The 15,369-nt window shown below is 35.4% G+C and overlaps 1 protein-coding gene and 1 long non-coding RNA gene across 2 annotated transcripts in view; both read right to left on the reverse strand.

The window, feature by feature from the left end:
* Positions 1-15,369, reverse strand: part of LOC105450647 (lachesin-like) — a 366,968-nt gene that overhangs the window by 254,459 nt on the left and 97,140 nt on the right. The gene's annotated exons all lie outside the window — the stretch shown is intronic.
* Positions 7,252-10,009, reverse strand: LOC105450644. The gene is made up of 4 exons (XR_974479.1): positions 9,849-10,009; positions 8,871-8,966; positions 7,705-7,947; positions 7,252-7,621 (listed from the first exon to the last, which is right to left on the reverse strand). It is a non-coding gene; the product is annotated as an uncharacterized LOC105450644 (long non-coding RNA).

The following is a 15,369-nucleotide window of genomic DNA, read 5'->3' on the forward strand; positions in this document are numbered from 1 at the left end:
TTATTTTTTCAGATCGCACATTATTAGCAGAAAAAATTTTTTAACGCGCTGAAAAAAGAAAAAAAGAGCTGTGCTTTTAAATTCAAATAAAAATTATTTAAGACTGGCATTTAATTTTGTATTGTGCTTTATCTTCATTTTCTGATTTACGTATTTGATAATGAATTACACTTTCATATTTTAAGAGTGTAGGAAATAAATATTATTATCACTTAATGTTAATTCTGTAGATAAATTAATCGACACACATGCAGCTTTTAATTATTTTGCTATATGTTAAAAAAAATCATAAAACCCTCCATTATAGAGAATGTTAAAATGTATACAAAAAGTTTGAATGTAATTTCGAATAAATCGCTGATACTGAGAGAAAAAATGTTGCTAGATGGCATCATCAATGAGAGAGAAATGGATGCAAATATTCATTTTTTTGTGTTAGATACAAATAAATATTTTTACAAACCGCCTATTAAATGAACGATGAGAATAAACGACACCGTCCATCCGATGTTCATTTCGGTTAAAGTTCGATTGCATGCGAATGGCAAAGGTCGCGTGCATTTCCGATTTGCGAAAATGTTATTCGAAAATGTGTACCATAAAATTCGACCTCTCTCGCAGCGTCATCTCCCGAAAAAAATAACCAGGACTGCGATAAAAAATCGGGAGACGGAAAGAGGGGCAAAAAAAGAGGAAATCCGTTTGAATGTGATAGATGCTTTTCCGCTCGAATCAACAGTCGATTTTACCGTACGTCCGTCCGCCGTACAAGGTAGCGCACTAATGGACAGAACCGCCGCCGTATCCTGCGAGGGCATTCTTTTCCTGCCGCGCGCACAAACGTAGTGAATGTAAAGGGATGACGGAAGTGCATTTCACCTTAGTCTAATACAGACGGATAGGATTTAACTTTCAGCCGAGGAGGGAAGAATGCGAGACGCGCGACACATCCGGCACGGATTCGGTAAGCGCGATGCACATCCTCTTTCTTTCCCTCCCTCCTCTCTCCTTTCCTCTCTTGCTCTCTCTCTCTCTCTCTCTCAAATATTCTTAAATCGACGGTCCTTAAATTATTCATTTGATAGGAATATACTTTCCTCTCTAAATAAAGGTAAATTGGAAACTGCTAAATAAGAAAACTACAAAAATTGCAGAAATATTTTCGCATAAAAATCCCCGCCAACGATCAAATCTTGTTTATAATACTTTTACAGAAAATACTACAAATACTTGTCATATAATTTCACGAAGCAATTTATCTAATACATTAATCATTGAGTTTCGCGACGGCGAGATTCAAAGAAAGTTGTTTCTTCGACTGGTTACGATACTGACGGCATACACGGTTCTCGTTCGGGGATGGCGCCCATTTTCGTAAGACCAGATTTGACCGTGCATCGTGTTCGTATTCTCTTATACGATTCTAGCCATATGTGTATGTAGAAAGAGGAAAAGAGGGAGAGAAAGAGAGAGAGAGAGAGAGAGAAGAGCATATACGCGACACATTTCGAAGTCACTTCGATCGAGTCTCTCGATTCGACGACGTTGAATTGGAATTACCGCAGATAGAGAGGAACGAAAGGATTGAAAGGACGCCGAATGGGATTGGGTGGATACGGATACTCTGGCAGTCGCAAAAAAAAACTGCTGCGGACCATGTACTTCGATCGCGACGCTATGGTTCTACTTGATATTTGAATATCCAGGAAAAGTCCGACCAGGAGAAGAATCCCATTGTTCGTGCGCGTAAAAATTTCGAGAATGTTCGAACGCTGTAAAAATACTACGAAAAGCAAACTTCACTCGCGCCGAGAGAGTTTTGCGAAAAGTTTAAATACTTAAGGCGGATCAAGATTACCGGATCGCGAAGTGGAGTTTCGCGAAGAGTTTAGAATAGACAGCGATAATCTGATCTCTCATATATATTTCACGACTTGCAACCCGCGTTCCAAGCATTTTCGCCAATCTTGACATTTTGCACGATGAAATTTGTTAAAACTTGCCGAGCGGCTTAATTAATTTTGCGGAAAATTTCGACGGTATTTGCTCAGTGCGGCACATTAATTGCAGAATGTGAAGCGAGCGCTCAGTGATCCTCTAAAATTTTATATATATGAGCAGCTATGTATATGTACATTATCTCACGAAACTATTACATGAAACGATCGTGAAGATTCAGTCTACCGATTGAATCTACCGACAATATAATAATTATCTTAATAACTCGAAGGTTCTAACTCGAAATTTAATTTACCAGATCTAACTTGCAGGTGATAATCCAAAATTTAATTATCACGAGACATTATCACATATATATTAAAATAATATCAAGATAGCGCATTAAGTAACAAGAATTTATAGTAAAAAAAGCCTCTAACGAAATTTTTTAATACATTTCATTCTAAATTCGCCAAAGAATTTCTTCTTAAAACTAAGAGTCGCAATTCCCGGGACATCGTGAGCAGATACTGCTAACGCAAGAGGATTCTGTGTTTCTATTTTCTCGGAACTGAGTTCTCTGTCTTCCACAGCTGTACAAACAAGAGGTGATACTCGTAGTATCACCGAGAACATACGCGCCAAAAATAGGAATGCCACGATCCCAACACTCACGGACAGCTCGTTAAGGCTAATCTTATCGTCGATCGCTCCGATCGATCGCGGAACGATCGACGGAAGAAATTTTCGTAGTCTTTAACGTGCCGCCGAAGAAACAATATCAATGATTGTACTGCAAGGTTTCTCCAGCGGAGAGGAAAATAGGTATAGCTTTCGAGATGTAAACAAAGATAGAAGTACGTTAATAAATAAAATTGCTGTTTAGCAGGGACATTATTTATGAATTTAATTAAATTAAAGATATTCTAATCCCACATAATCGACCAAAAGAAAGATTGAAGTAAAATATTGCACGGAATATTTTATGTCTCTCTCGTATATCTACAGGAATTCTTTATCTAATAAGTGTAGATATCATATTGCTCATTTCCTACAATAACGACTGTAACTAAGAAATTGTCATTTTTGCTTACAGAAAAAGAATGGAAATAAAAAAAAGAAGGAACATACTTTTATTCCTTTACAAATTATTACATCAATTGCATTTCAAAACGAATGTTATAAAATTTTAACAATTCTAAATATTGAACATTATTATTTGGAAAAATCTGTTTTTTTTTTTAGGTATTGTTGTAGCAAATGAACGATTTAGCGAATATCATGACTTTTTATAATTTTTAATATTTCTGCAATTTTAACTTTGTATAAAATTCTGTAAAGATCAAATCTGTCTATTCAAAGTTAAAAATAAAGTTTCTACAAAATGAAACAAAGGCCTTATGTACTTTAACGTAGAAATCTCTATTTAATTGCACATGATGCACCGTCTTCCTTTCACTTCATGCACCTTGTTTTGAGTGCGAAAAAAGAGCGCAGGCGAAAAGATGAAATCTACTCACGCACCATGAGTCGAACAATTCATACATGCGCGTACACATTTCGCTCGGAGTTTCAATTAATTCCGGCGCACAATTTCGTCTATTTACACAGTGACTGTGTGGCATTCGTGTCGCCGCTGCGAGATGGTCGCGGCCGATAGATGGTCTCGTCACATCGGCGAGTACCTACGCTATCGTCGATATTTCGTTAAATTTACTGCGGGCCCATCCTCGAGGTGAGATACCTCAACTGCATTGAATTCGAAGGGGGGGGGGGGAAGGAAGGCAGCGTACTCTCTTTGATTTCGAGCAGATGACGCGTGACGCTTGATGATTCATACTATTGTAATTAATTTCAATTTATTCAACAAGTTATCGCCGAAGCGATAACGATCGGTGGTTGCGTTATTAACGTTTATTAAAAAAAAGAATCACAAAAGTATAAATTATATTTACTCGTGTACACGTACTTTTTATACGATAAGGAACTACGAACGCGATTTTATCATTGCGCCAGAAAATTTTTAAATATTTTATTTCGTCCCGACGTATCTAACTTTTCGGCGTGCCTTTAATTTCACTCGATTAAAAAATTGCGCAAAGAGAGGAACGAGAAAAAGTTATTAACAGCGGCGACGAGCCGACGGTGACAAGACTTCGGGAGTTGAGTGTTTCCCGGCGAGCGATGCGACGATGATGCGATGCGCGCGAAAATCCCGGGGTGGCCGAACGAATACCCCGTACGTGCGCGCACACATCTCGACGGAGTTTCAATTAATTCGGGCCGGCAGTTTCGTTTGTTTACACGGCGACCGCGGCTTTCGCGTCACGGCCGTTGCAAAATAGCCGGGCCGATGATCCCGTCACGATCCACCACCAACGGCGCGACGGCGCGGCGCGGCGTGGCGCGAGTGCGAGCTCGCGGGCGCGTCAGCTGCCGCATTCTCGCGTGATTTTCGCGGCGGCAATTACTATGTAAATACCGTAACTCTCTGCTGCGCGGAAGAAAGTAATTACTGTGAATCGCCATCGGGCGCGAGCGCGCGACCGTGACGCAGATTAAACGTCGCCAAACGTTATTTTATTTTTCCGCGGCAAAAACTTTTCGACTTCTAGCGACTTCTCGCTCTCGCGCGAGTAATCGAAATGCATTATTCACCCTTTCTTGAATTTCTTCTTGAAAATTCGCATGTGTTTTCGATTCGCAAAAGAATCTTTATAATATGCTGAATGCCGATGAAAAATTAGTACGAAAGAAAAGCTTTGCGTGTTGCTTTCGTAGTAATTTTTTTTATCGACATTCCACAGATTTTTTTAAGAATAGTGAAAACATAGTTGCACGAACTGATTTACCTACACATTTATCCTCAGAAGACGTGGATCATCTTAATTTAGATGCGTGTGTTTAATCGATATACATGTATACATCGATCAACACGTAAAAACTCTCATTTTGATCTGAATAACAAGTTCACCGTGTGAGTATGAATATGCATTTGAGATTAATTTAATATGATAAGCTTGCAGAAACCGCAGGAGCGATAATAACCGGAGTTGCGTTATTAACTCTATTTTAAAAAAATAAAATTATAAATTATATTTACTCGCGTACACGTCGTATTTTCATACGAATGACGTAAAAATAATAAAATTATTTTTGTATACAATGTAACAATTGAGAAAATTATATAATATAGCAAAACAATAATTACAAAATTATTAAATCGGTTAAAGAAAAAATATCCTCTTAAAATAGTTATTTTTTTTACTATATAAATGCACTTATCTTTGTTAAAAAAACAGGAAATATCTCATTTAATGTATGGTATATCTAAAAATATTCCCTTTCCATATTCTAAAGCCCGTGACGATATTAAGACGATATATTCTGTTACGACAATAATTACAGTCAATAACACTAACATATAGGTCATCCGCGTTATAAAAATGACGTAAAAATAAAAGAATTATTATATTATACAGCGTGACAATTGAGACACATAAAAATTTACATAACATAGCAAAATAATAACTTCAATAAATTATTATATCAATTGTTAAAAAAAAAGAACGCTTTTAAAAAAGTTATTTTTTTACAATAAATGCATTTATTTTTGTTATAGAAACAGGAAATGTCTATCTCATTAAATATACCCCTAAAAATATTCTCCTTTTCATATTTAATGCCCGCCAAGATATTAAGACGGTATATATATATATATATATATATATTGTTACGCCAATAATCAATAACCCTAGAGATATAGGTCGTTCGCGTTATCACATCTCTGCGGACGTTACACTCCGATATTTCCCGGAAACAGGAGACTTACCCATAATTACCCACCGGTTACCGGGGACTAATGACACCGACGGATGTATTATTAGTATACACTCCCAGCGCACACCCCGACGGCCTTATCTGGGCCGAGGGGGTAACGCGACGACAGCTCGTAAATTGATTCGAGATAATGTTGTCGTCTTCGGGCTACCAAGTCACACCAGAAGTCTGTCGTTCACGGCTAATTCGCTTTGAGTGGCCCGTTTATTTTATCGTCACGAATTTAACCCCTTCGCAATTTCCTTGACTTTGCGCCTCTTTTTGTCTGTCGAGGAAAAGGGGGGGGGGAGAAGAAAACGTTTCGAAACGAGTTTTAAGTTATTATATCGTGACTTACTTACTTGTAACATGTTTCGATCAGCGGAGCGACATTGAAATAATTTGTTGCACAGTAGATATTATCTTAATTTCAAATTCGATTGGTCTTTTAAATTAAAAATGCAAAGTAAGCGTATCATATTTAGAAACATTTTCTTAAGAAAGAAGAGAAAGAGAGAGAAGAAAAGAAAAAGAAAATCGTTTTATCCCTCTCAATATCTTAAGTCAAAATCAAAATGTTAAGAATAAATCGATTTCCTGTTACAAGCTTCTGCTTTCATCCTTCAGTCATAAAAGAAACTGAAATAAGACTGAGCTGCTTTAAAAGAGTTTAGATATACTTCCCCTGCGCGCAGTATCCTCTTAACCTTTTTTTTCCGCAGAGAAAATTTATAGCGGACGATAATCTTTAAACCGGCTCCTCCCTTCCTTCGAAACTTCAACCTAGGCTCGGGAAAACAAGCCCATTATTGGATGTAATATTTTTCGTCCTGTTAAAAGGCTGATGCTCCATTAATAAATAGTTAAAACGTCAACTGATTTTTTTGGGAGGGATGGGGAAAACGGGCGAAAAAGCATTTAAAGTCGATTTATTCAACTAACCGAAAAAGCAACCATAATTTCTGCCATTTTCATCCTCCGAACTGATTCAATGAACGTGCAGATTTTAAGCGGATTTTCGAATATGTTCCATGTGTCGGGTCTGCGATTATTCACTCTGTTATATTGATATAACGTACAATATTATCACGAAAATCTCATACGAACAATCAGGTGCTACCGAAATTATGCAATTTTCCGATCAATTTGGTAATTAATACGTTTCAGATTATTGGAAAATCGCGATCAAATAGCTCAACTTTCACAATGCAGTTTCACAAATATGCAAAATTATTAGATATAGACATTAGATATAGAATAACTCTAATCTCATATATATTACGGATATTATGAATAAAATTATGATTAAATTTCTGAAAACGTACCGCGTTGTAAAATATATACAGCCTTGGCTTTTAGTATAAAGCCCTCAATTTATGGCATTGTCGTGAAAAAAAATGGTAATAAAAGCCCGAAGGAGATCCAATAAAATATTAAACTTGTTATAAAAATATTATTTTTCAATAAAAACTGCTTACTAATTTATTTATCGTTAAACATAGAACGTTTACATTTAATATGAGAGGGGAAAAAAGGTGCTTTATATATTTATGATTAAGGCTGCACTTATTGACAGTCCGGTGTCAAACAACCTCATCGTCTCGCGATGGAAGAAGATAAAATGAATATTTTCCGAACTGTCATATCGCATACATCGTCTTTCAACACGTGTGTGATTACATGAAAGCAGCAAACGCTATCGGCGCGGGGAAACTGGAAATATGAGAAATCGCTACACGCACACCGCTTTGCAAAACGTCACGTCCGTAAACATCCATCGGTCTTTTTGAATGTAATCGACGGTGAAAATATTTCAGGAGCGCCGACGGGACTTTATCTTCGACCCCGTTTTCAAAGACCCCGCCTACAAAGCAGAAAAGGGTTTGCAAGGGGAGGCAGGATAGTTCGGACGAGAGGAAGAGGAGGAGGAGGGGGAAGGTGAGGTACTTGAGATGTTTGTGTATTCGGAAAAGGATCAAGCTCATATTCACGGAATCCTCCGAGTGTTACGTCGTATAGCATCCCGCTCATATCTCGCATTATTAGAATCTAAGCTCTATCACATGTGGATGTTCGTAACAGTCCCGCTGTCTGTGCCCCTCATTCGATCGATAGGTGTCGTCTTCAAGGTCAAGATCTTTGCAACATACGGGCAACTTTCACGCCGGTAAAAGTTATTCCAGTGTTTCGCTGGTAAGAATTCAATTTCAAATTAGATTTTTCTCAGATATATTTTACATACTTGAAAATAAATAATGTATTAACAGTATTAGCCGGAAGTATTTAATTAAAAATAATCTTAATTCAATGACAGTATTATTAAGGACATAGATATGTCAGTTTTGCTCTTGGTTTAATAAAACCACGAAAAGAGAATGATTTTGCTGAATACAGATCTGAAAATAATTCTAAGACTATCAAAATATTTTTGTTGGAAAATTAAACTGATTATTAAAATATCAAAACATTTTATAGCAATGCTTATCATTTTTAACTTTCCAACCAAATTATTTTGATGGTCTAATAAGAATTATTTTCAGATCTGTATTTAGCAAAATTGTTCTATCCGTGACGTAATTTATTTTATTAAATTCTCCTGTTCACTCACCATTATCATCTCACAATCAGATTAACATTAGAAGCAAGAAAATACACAAGAAAAATTCTAATTACGCTAGAACAGACTTATAAAATATACTAAAAACTATTTTTCTGTTTCGAGAACAAATAAACCATATTTATTTCTATATATAATATTAATTTAACATAGCTTATTTCTGTTTTTGATTATGCATAATTTATTTTCAGATACATCGTTATTTATTAATTAATGAAACAAACGAAGAGTTTTGATATATTTTACAAATCGGTTCTATCGATTGTAAAGTGTTGTTATAACAAAACATATTTTCATTTTAATAAGTTTTACAAGAATTTTTATTGTGTATTTTCTCGTTTCTGACGGCACAAACTAAGATAGTTATAGTGATAAGTGAGCAGGAGCCTTAAAACTATTACGAACATTTTCAATTAGGCTGCAGTTGGCTAATGCTGTCGATACAGCATTATTTTTACGTGAATTATGAAAAGTATATTATTAATTAGTGATTCACCTTCACGTCTCACATTTTCGCGCACAATACTTTTGGGACGTACAATCTCGGGGCAGGAATAACGTGCACCACATACCCACTGCCGCTTCGCTCAGGCTGGTGATAGTAAATTAAATCTGGTGGATTATGAAGCGGAGTGAAGACGAATATATGCATAAGAACGGTTTACATTTGATTCGCCCGGAATATCTGCCCGGGCTGTTTGTATCGTTAACCAGCTCCTATGCCGAGAGTAAACGATTTCATAATGGAAACCCGCGGTTGATATTTCAAATGAATCGTGACGTCTGCCTCTGAAGTGGATTACATTTCAAGAACCAATCACTCCGTGCCGCGCGTATTTGCCGTGGGCTTATTAAAAAATCCGCGATTAGCTCACCCGCCCCCTCTCCCCCCCCCCCATCCCGAAATACGTGATGTGACGATTATACCCGGGCAAACTATAAACGGCACGAACCGCCGACTTGGTTTGTTAACAGGGCAAATATTTAAATGTCATAATTAATATATCGATATATTCGGGCGCTTTAATACTAAATGTCCACGTCAAATAGGTTTTGTCCGTTCGAAATAGTTTCAATGCGCCTATTTGCCTTTCGTCGCCCGCGCACTATGATTGTCCGTAAATTTTGCGATCGACTCTGAAAATTTTTAACGGACAACGTCAACGCACGCGGGGTCGCGCAATGTCAAAACTTCTCCCGGAACTCCTTTCGGAAAGTGTCGTAAAACAACTCCCGGTTTCGCGTTACGATCTTATTGCCTATGTATAGAAGGCCTGGTTAGTGCTTCAACTGGGAAAGTTGAGGGAGTCGCCATGTATTCAAAACGAAAATTCCGTGGTGGATATCTTCCGCTTAAATGACCAGCGAGGCGCGTAAAGCCAGCAAATTCTACTTTCGCCTTTCGCCCGCGGAAGCTGGGAGATGCGCCTTTCCCAATGGTGAGAGTAGTCAAGCCATTGAAAGTTTAACGCACCGTAAGCACGTAGAGCCTTCCTCCACGTAACTGTATCGGGCACATGCAGCTTTTTCCCCGCGTCCGGCCCCGAGATTGTATCGGGGATATGTGCGCGTTATGAGCCAGCAATAAATAAGCAGCTACAGCTTTTACACGTAGCAATGTCAATGCAATTCACGATGCTCAGGTTGGATCACGTTCGATTGTCTTTCTTTCTCAATCGTTACAAGAACTACTGGCGAATGTATTCAGTATATACGACGCTGTTCTCTATAAACTTCGTTCACTAAGCAGAAAATAAAGCCATTATGTATATATACAATATACATAATATAATGTAATATATGTGCAGTATATTATTTAATATTTTGTACACATATATGTATATATATATTATTATTATTATTAAAAAATGTAAAATATGTATAATATATTTATAATAATTAGATTTATATCTTTAGAGCTTTGTATTATATAAATCTAACTTATCTTTTTATAAATATTAAATTACTTATGTAATATAATGTAATATAATATGAACTATTAATGTAATATATTATTGTTAATAATATATCACACTAATTATAAAATTATTTAAATAATATATTGTAAGTATTAATTACGTATAATTAATACTTACAATATATTATTTACATAGTAAAGTTTTAAAAATTTAATTTTTAAAAAGTACATTAGTTTTATGTAAACTAACAAATTGTATTATGTAAATGTATCTTCTGTAATCTTGTATCTAATGTATCTTTATATAAAATAAAATTTTTAAAATATTATTGTGCAATTATGCATTCATTTGATGAAATTAGGTATTATACATTATCGGTTTCATTTGGATAGATATCATTGAGCGTCGGAAAAATTGAGTTCAACCCTTATCGAATACGTTATATTGCTACGATATGGACAATATGATGACATGTGTCCTTATATAAGCGACAATATTCGTAATATATTACAGGGAAAATTCTATTCCCTTTGGCATTATGGGAGAGATAAGTCGTTATGGGGAAACTGTAATTCCGAACATCTGGAAAATATTTTCTAGTCCTTATTTTCTGCTCAGTCTCGAAGGAATGATTGCATAGAAACTTCCGCGATAATTATCTCGAGCATCGTTTCTTTTTCTACAGCAAGTTTTCGCAAATTTAATATCGATGATTATTCAAAAAAAATTTTTTACAAATGTTTTTAACAACTTTTTTAATTTTTTCATTTTTTTCACACTGAATATATAATTAAAATTTCATTAAAATATATCACATACTTGAAATCAAAAGAAAAGAAGAATTAAAATAATTTAAATAATTCATATTATTTGCGATTTTTAGACCGGTATAGTCGGCTCTTACATTAAGATTGTCTTAAAAATCATCGAAATACAATCTTAAAAATGATCTTGAAATAAGAATGAACACCAACTATGAATACCAGCCTTAATCTTCCCTTAAAAAAGTTTTCTTTTACGTTGGTAATACATCAGAAATTCAAAATGTACCTTAGCATTGACGCAGCATGTTTCACTTTTTCAGTGAAGAAAATGAGCAGGAACTTTGCTTCACTATGTCTTGTTACGTCATCTGTCATTTTAGAAATCAAGCGTATTCCGCGTTTCGCAATGCTAGTCAACATTGCAGATGAACGTTTTGGAATCAGCAATTAATTTCACGTGTCCGATCTAAACGAGACAGCCTTCGGTGTAACTGATTCATCAATTAAATCACTGTAACGATATATCATCTTTGCGATAAGTAAACGACAGAAACACGACCGTTATTGCAAACGTCTGGTTTGTCCAAACTTGCTTCGAACTTAACACATTAACCTGCCTTCTTTGAGAAACATCATCATTTAGCATCTCCATATCACACTACGGTATGGGTAAAGTTGAATAGTATTTACATATATTTTAACCTAAACATAATATTACATATATTCAAGTATAATGCAAATAATATAAAATAATACAATTTTTATGAGTTAATGCATTTTGTATTTTGAATTACTTTTTTTGTAACAACTCTTATTTAGTAAATAGTATAAATACATATCGCACTTTTGCTTCAAAAAATGACACAACTCAACAAAATTAAGTTTTCCGACTTTTAATGATTACCTAAATCATAGTAATAACGCGAAAATCATATTTGCTTTTAATTGTGCCACTTTTGCATCAAAGATGCGAATATGATAAAAATATATTTCCAGAATATTTGATAATTTATATTTTTCCCATATATACCGTTTTTTTTTTAAAGAGGGCAAAACAGAGAGAGAAATTAAAAAAGATCGTCATGTTTTCTCAGGTCAGAACGTAGAAATCACGACTGTCAGCAGCCAATCCTCAACTTCCGTTATTAAATCTTAAAACACTTTGTGATTTACCCACTTTCAAAAATACGACGTTAAACATGACATTGATTGTACTGGACTGGCGAATAAGTGTTGAAAAGTTTATTCGTAAGCGTTTTTTTTTCTCTGCGGCTGGTTCGACATTTGTTTGAGAATTCGACGACTCGGCATTGGGAATTATACGCTCGACCAATATGTCGTGTTGATTAAGACTCGATAGATCAATATCCAATTTGAATATATAAATGTACACGCGATAATTCTGAACACAATTGAAAGGCGATACTCCCCGAGATCGATTGTGTGAAGTTCCATTTACACCTTGTCGCGAAGTCTTTATCGAAATGAATTTTCGCGCCTCTCTAATTGATTTGCCGATTGTAATAATAAAGTTATTAAATGTCTTTATCCTTTATTATATTTCATTATAAAATAATATATATTAAAATTATTTAAGAAAAATAAAGATATCCCACTGAAAAGATTAAAATAATTACGTAAATTTCAGTGAATTAATTATATTAAGTTATCAATATATATTTTAGACCTCATATCTATCTGATCCAAATAAAAGTAGCACATTTATTTCAATTAATTAATTAGCAAATGATGGCGCCCTTCTAATGCGTTTCCATTCTAGATGGTGATAGCTCGATAATGATTGCTCGACTAAAATACATTGAAAAGAAATGAAAATTGGCAATGGCAATATAATGGACTTTTCTCAATGGACAGCAGCTAAAATTAACAGTCTGCATCCGGTATGGATGTGTAATTGCGTGGCTAGACAGTAATCTCGAAAAGAATGTTAATTTTATATATTGATTATCCTTTCTTTGATACGATTATGAAATCAGAAAGATACTAAACTGTACAAAATCTAAAATCCGTGTCACACTGCGCATTGGAAATCGAAAATCAGAGATTAGAATTCAACGATCAGAACGAAACGGCTCAAAAATAAAATTACCTAATTGACGAAATTCTAATCTTCAATTCGCAATCTCCAATGCAGTAGTAGAACACGGGGGTTTAAGGAATTTGATTATAAATAAAAAGAATTTTGCTAAATTCTCATAACAAATTGCGCGATGTAAATGTCACATGACGTTCCGTAAAAATCCTGCAATCATCCGCAAGGAATCTCTGTTTCGCGTAAATCAACATTAGACTTTCGCATTCCAACAGTAACCCAAACGACAATCGGTTTATCGACGACAACCATCGAACGATTTTTGACTACCGACCATTTCAGAGCTTTCGCGCTCGACTCTCGAGCTTTACGATCCCAGCGTTCGTCCGATAAATGGAGTAAACATCGACTACGATCAAAAGAAACCGTGATCAAGAGTATCTGTCTATCCAAATTGTCTCTACGATATCTCACAGAGGGTTACGTTGTCAACCATATTGGTGTATCCCCCATTTCGCCATCTTTCTTCCTGACGTACCACCTTCCATCACACTTATTTTCTTCATATATTAACTGAACGCACGCGTGTATCGACGTATGTTCGATTTTCGACAAAATATTGAAATAACCGCACATTATCTTTGATGAAAAATTTTTGTAAATATTTTCTCTTTCAATATTGCATAGCGTCAGCTTCCGCATATAAAAATTTGTCATATCAAAATTATATTTTATACGTCGTACAAATTTACTTCATAAAATACAATCAAAAATTTTTATATTATAATTAATGTAAATACTATAACAACTTATATATAATTAAGAGTGTACCATATAATTACTATACTATTATACAAGATTATAAATTTTAAGAAAATTAAATTAAATACAGTAAACTAATTTTCTTTAATTAGAAGAAATTGAGGCTCGTATAATAAATAAATCATAAATAGCTCAATAGTGTCTTTGCGAGCCGACACGGATGTGTATAATAATTTTTACTGTTATAATATATCAAGCTATATACAAACTGCGCGCCGCATATATTGTCGGTCTTGAAACACAGTTCTTACATGCCAGAATCCATCGTAAATTGTCAAACAATTTAATATTTTTTATGCTAATAAGCATCTATAAGAATCCCCTCCCCCAAACTTGTAATTGATATAGTAAAAAAATAGTAATTTTCTTTAAATTACTATTTTTTATACTATACTAATAATTTATATCAAACATATATTAGGCCGTATGCGAGCCAACACAGATGACGGTGTGTAATAATTTCTTTTTACAATATTCAATCCCACGTAGATTGCGCGCAATTCGTTGGTCTTGAAACGCTTACATGAGACCAGAATAACTTGTAACAAATTAAATTGATTAACGATTTAATCTTTTTGATGCTATATGTATCTATGTCCCCTTCCCCTCCGAATCTGTAGAATTATTTATTGCGAAAAAAATCACCTCAGATCTCAGCCAGAAATCGAACCCGGATCTCCACGTTTGACGGACGGGCGTCCTACCTTTAGAGTTTAGACCACCAAGGACGCCCGTTCGGTAAATGTGGAGATTCGGTTCGATTCCTGGCTAAGAGCTGAAGTGATTTTTTTCGCAATAAATAATTCTACAGATTCGGAGGGGAAGGGGGTATAGATGCATATAGCATCAAAAAGAGATTAAACCGTTAAGCGATCAAATTTGTTGCAAGTTATTCTGGCCTCATGTAAGCGTTTCAAGACCGACGAATTGCGGCGCGCAGTCTACGTGGGGTTGGATATTGTAAAAAGAAATTATTACACACCGTCATCCGTGTTGGCTCGCATACGGCCTAATATATGTTTGATATATTCTAGTGAGCCTATGTATCTAAATTGTTAATAATTTATACTTTCTGTATGTATGACAATATTCTAAGTTTACTAGAAACGTAGGCGGAACAGATATCAATTATTGTATTAAAATAGACAAGGAATGTGACATTTGTATTGAATTAGACAAGAACTGTGCTTCATTCCGAAGTGCAATACATTAACAGCCGCACCGGGTGCGCACTCGTGAGCGCATTATGCATTTGACAGTCGTCCAGAGACATATAACATCACAGCCGGAGAGTAATGTCCCTTCTCTTCCGCTCAACTTGCCAGTGTTTAAGCACGCGGGGGAACTTTCGTGCGAGTTTCGCGAAAGACATCGACCGATTTGCGAATGCTGACGCGGCCCGTTAATCATAATCCATTCTAAAACAAGTTTGGCTAC

This window comes from Wasmannia auropunctata, unplaced genomic scaffold, assembly GCF_000956235.1.
Source record: "Wasmannia auropunctata unplaced genomic scaffold, wasmannia.A_1.0 LD336059.1, whole genome shotgun sequence".
In the NCBI taxonomy this organism is placed as follows: domain Eukaryota; kingdom Metazoa; phylum Arthropoda; class Insecta; order Hymenoptera; family Formicidae; genus Wasmannia; species Wasmannia auropunctata.